This window comes from Echinops telfairi, unplaced genomic scaffold (assembly GCF_000313985.2).
Source record: "Echinops telfairi isolate 266 unplaced genomic scaffold, ASM31398v2 ScPeMD7_31;HRSCAF=116, whole genome shotgun sequence".
NCBI classification, from domain to species: domain Eukaryota; kingdom Metazoa; phylum Chordata; class Mammalia; order Afrosoricida; family Tenrecidae; genus Echinops; species Echinops telfairi.
In genome coordinates, this window is record NW_022103928.1 from 22,324,920 (window position 1) to 22,330,419 (window position 5,500).

Sequence of the window (5,500 nt, forward strand, 5' to 3'; positions counted from 1 at the left end):
GAGCTGATACCAAGGGCTCAAGTAGAAAGCAAATGTTTTGGGAATGATGAAGGCAACAAATGTACAAATGTGCTTGACATACAATGGATGGATGTATGGATTGTGATAAGAGTTGTACGAGCCCCCAATAAAATGATTTTTAAAAAATCTGTTTTACTCAAAGTGGATGTAGTCTGGAAAAAAGAGTTACAGTGAGGAGGGTTTTATATCTTTTCTTTCCCTTGACATTTTAATGCTGGAGAGATCTCTTAAGAATCAATGTTTGAATGTCTTTAACTATGACATAATATTCTTGGACAGCTCATCTATGTTGGCTTTTCTAGCAATTGCTAAAGTCAAGCCAACAGGCCTGATCTGGAGAGAAGAATCCTTGAACTAGAGGGAGAAGAGCCATTCCTAATAGAGATCCTCGGCGATAAATGAATGGCTACTTGTCTCGTGTGTTACAGTCCATTCTGATTGACTCCAAAGTGCTGTCTACCGCATCTGCGTGCTTCACATTACTCCCCCTGTACAGCTACTCCTCATTTATTAACTATTGTGATATCTGAAACTCCACATTTATGAACATTTTAAAAATCCTTGTATGTTAGACAACTGTTTTGTGCATTAACATGTGCCTGGCAGAAATGAACAGCAACGTGGGAGACAAAAGTAACACTGGAAGTGATTGTTAAGGATACGTGTCAACTTGATGGGTCTTGATTCTCAGGGGTTTGGAAGTTATTTGATGTAGTCTCCCCCATTTTGTGATCAGATATGGTCATTCTCAATTTTCACACAACATTCATTTTCACATTTCACCGGCCCGGTAGTACCATAGCATGTAAGGAGTTGATGTGTATGCACACACAACAGTGGTGTGTCCTGAGAGCACTTGTCCAGACATCTTCAGTATCCCTGAAACATCCTCATTCATTGGAGAAAGCCTCTGTGTTCGCTCCCTTTCTTTCTCCCTGCCAAAAGTCTCCCTCATCTGAGAAGTCTGGATCTACCTATCAGGGAATGACTCCCAAGGTAAGCAACAGAATGTGTTTTTATTTAGCTACCATCCAAGCTTACTCTTACTTTGTCTCAAGTCCTGGTTACTAGGAGTAACCAGGGCAAATGCAAACTCTGTCTATAAGATGATGCAAGCCCCATGGAGCCTGATGCTTTAGTGGGCTCAGCTAGGATCAAAACAGAGCTTAGACACCTGTTTCAGCGTGTTCTGCAGATAATTAAATGCCCCTGGATTCTTCCTGAAGGAAATCCTACAAGGCTCCAATGGAACGCAGAAAAGTCTTTCTACGACCCTCTATATAGGTTTTTCTCTCCTAGTGGATGAATGGAGAACGTGCGCTTATTTGTTCCATCAACTCATTTTGGTTGCAGGCCACAGTGACCCGGAAAGGTGAGCGTCATTGTTGGAAAATGAGAGTGAGAAAAGAGCATTTTTAAGTGGCAGTAGAAACCTTCAAAACAATGCATGTTTCAAACTAGGTTTAGAAGGATTGCAGCTGGCATGAGGCCAGATTATAATATTTAAACTGGAACAGCAAGAAGAGATAAGAATAAGTAAGCATTCAAGATCACATTCACACACACACACATTTTCTTTCAAGCCTTCTTCCCTGTCTTTAGATCTCAGATAAGAAGTCTTGATAAGATAGAATCACCTCTCACTCTCATATCCCCCCCTCAAAAGTCTATGTGGTAGTCCCAGTGACATTGCAGTGTTATCTTTATTTGTGCAATTCTGACTAAAGTATAATCTTTAGGAGAGCACGGTATATCTCTAGCTCTGATTGCGATTGAGACCTTTGTATCTAGCACAATGCCTGGAACATATCAGATGCTCATTAAATGTTTGTTGGTTCCATGAGTGAAGGAATATCTTAAAAATGAATTAAAAAATCCCCCTAAACCCTAGTTTGAAAGATGCAAGTAAACATTGTTTACTTTTTCAACACTTAGTGGCCTATAGTGACAACTGATCCCTTAGAAAAAGACTGATTTGTTAGGGTTTTACTTGATTACTTTCACCAATTCTCACTGTGATCTTGTTAAACATCTTGGCTTAAGTTAAGGTTTGTCCTTGGGTAGTAAAATAGCTATAAGTTTTGTTACTCCTTCTGAGCCTAAATAAGTTAATAACACAGTATCTGTTCATTGTTTGATAGATATTTGAATGCAATTCTTTTGCAATGTCTATTTAAGTCTTTTTCCCATTTTATGATTGAGTTATGTTTTGCTGTTGCCAATTTAATATAAATATTGCTTATTTAAACTGAAGCACCAAGAAAAGATGGGAATATGTAAGCATTCAAGATCCCCCACACACACACACACGCACACACACACATTTTCTTTATATATATATTTAATATATATAAATATATATATACATGGTTTCCAAAATACTCTCCCAGATAGCAACTTGTTTTTTCACTTTTTTTGGTAAGTAAGGTATTTAAATAAACAAGTTTTTATGTTTTTTTTTTAATAAAGTTCCATTTATTTGTCTTTTGCAGCTTGTGCCTTAATTATACCATAAAATCCATAAAGGGTAGGCCTGACAATATTATTCCTGATTTTTCTTTACAGACCTTTGTTGTTTTAGTTTGTACATTTGAGTCCTTAATCCATTTTGAATATGTGTATTTGTGTAGTGTAAGGTTTGTATCCTATTTCATCTTTTTGCATGTGTTAATTCAATTTTCCAACACCATTCTTGAAGTTCTTCTTTCTCTATCAGGTGGACTTTAGCACGTTTGTGAAAAAGCAGTTGACTATAGGTATGTGGGTTTATTTCTGGGTTCTCAATTTTATTCCATTAGTCTATGTGTGCACTGATTTACAAGTACCAGGCTGTTTTGATTACAGTCTTTGTATAATATGTTTTTAAATTAGGGCGTGTGAGTCCTTTCACTTGTTTATTTTGTTTCAACGTGGATTTAATTCAAGGGCTCTTGCTTGGCCATAAAAGTTTGGGATAGGCTTTTACATTTCTGTAAAGAAGATTATTGGCATTTTTATTTGTATTGTGTAGAATCTATACACCACTTTGGATTGTACTGACATTTTAATAATAGCAAGTCTTCCAATCCATGAACATGAACATTTTTTTTTCCATTTAATTAAGTCTCCTCTCATTTCTTTCAGTAAAGTTTCATAATTTTAACTTCATAAATCCTTTACATTTCTGGTTAAATTTATTCCTAACTATTTTACTCTCTTAGATACTATTGTAAATGGAATCATTTTCCTTTCAGATTTTTCATTGTTGTTGCACAGGAAATCATTCATTTTTAACAGTTTTATTGAAATATAATTCAAGTAGCATATAATTCAGTGATTTAAAAATATTAAGAAGAACTGTGCAATCATTACCACAATCAACTTCAGAACATCTTTTTCACCTTTGTATCCATTATTATTCGCTCCTCACTAGCCCCCAACCTCCCATGCCATAACCCTAAGGAAGTATATTACACAAGCCATTTTATCTATAGATTTACCAAATCTGGGTTTTATATAAAGGAAATGATACCAAAAAATCAATGACAGCAATACAAAACACAGGAAACCTGCAGTTTCCATGAAAGCAGACTATACTAGAAACCAAAACAAATAAAAATGGGTTAAAAGGTAAAACAAATAACAATATGTTAAATTTTAGCCTAACTATATCTGCAGTAATCCATTTTTCAATGAACTGTGCCTGAGGACAAGATTATTCACATCCCTGGCCAACAGAGGGAATTCAATGGAGGCTTAATCCACATGAAGGCTTTGCAAATGGATTCTGGACTTTCACTGTCACCCATGGAATTATGAAAACATGACATTTAGAACTTTAGCGTTAATATAGTTCCCTGTTCTAATCTTGGATTTTATTATTTACAATCCTTGGATCACACGGGCTGATATCCTTCTGTGTGGACTTAGCTGACACCTCACTGAGATAGCTGCTTGTTTTAAGACAAGCATTCTTACTGATGCTATTCTTTCGGATAGCCAGGCACCATCTACAAATCAGTTGCTTTTTGTTTATTGACCTTATATAATGAAATTTTACTAAATCCCTCTTATTACCTCTAGAAACTTCTTTGTGGACTCTCTGGGATTTTCTATGTATAGGATATTATCTGTTACTAGGAATAAAACAAATCCAAAGGAGAAAAAAATTCAACCCTAAGTCTATACCACTTGAATTTTGAGACATCTCAAGAAAAGATTTGATGCCTTGAACACTAATGAGAAAAGACCTGGTGACCTGTGAGAGGATATCAAGAGCATCATGCATGAGGGCAGCAAAAGGTCGTTAAAATACAAGAAAGAAAGAAAAGATCAAAGTGGATGTCAAAAGAGATTCTGAAACCTGCTATTAATTGTAGCGGAGCTAAAGCAAATGAATGGAAGAAAGGATTAAATCAAAGATCTGAATAGGAAATCTCAAAGGACAGGTCAAGAAAAATAAGGCAAGTATTATAACCAAATGTGCAAGGACCTAGAATTAGAAACCAAAAAGGAAGAACACTCTCAGCATATCTGAAACTGAAAGAACTCAAGAAGAAAGCCAAGCTTCAAATTGCAATCTAAAAAGTTTCTATGGGCAAAATATTGAGTGATGCAAGAAGCATCAAATGGAAAGAATACAGAGTCACTGTATGAAAAGGAATGAGTTGACAGTCCATCCTTTCAGGAGGTAACATATGAGCAAGAAACAATGGTGCTGGAGGAAAGAGTTCAAACTGCCTTGAGTGCTGTAGCCAAAAACAAGACTCCAGGAATTGATGGAATGCCCACTGACATATTTCAGCATTGGAAGCACTCACTCATCTCTGCCAGGATATGCAGAAGACAGCTGCCTGACAACTGCCTGGAAGAGGTCCACATCTGTGCCCATTCCACAGAAAGGTGACCCAACAGAATGCTCAAACTAGAGAACGGTATCGTTGACAACGCACACAGTAGAATTCTGCTTAAGATCAACTAACAACAGTTGCAACAGCACGTTGACAGAGAACTGCCAGATGACCAGCTTGGAATCAGAAGAGGATGGTGTGGCACAAAAGATATCATTGCGGATGCCCGATGGATCTTGGCTCAAAGCAAAGACTGTCAGAAAGGCACTTATTTGTGCTTCATTGACTCTGCAAAGGCATTCGACTGTGTGGACCATAGTAAACTGGATCACCTTGAGAAGAATAGGAAATCCGGAACACTTCGTTGTGCTCATTTGTAACTTGTACGCAGATCCAGAGGCAATTGTGTGAACAGAACAAGGACATACTTCATGGTTTAAAATCAGGAAAGGTGGGCATTGGGGTTGTATCCTCTCACCATAGATGTTCAATCTGTATGCTGAGCAAATCATCAGAGAAGCTGGATTATATGACGAAGAGAGGGGCATCAGGATTGGCGGAAAGCTTATTAACAACCTGCTCTATGCAGATGACACAACCTTGCTTCCCGAAAGTGAGGAAACACTGAAGCACTTGGTAATTAAAAAAAA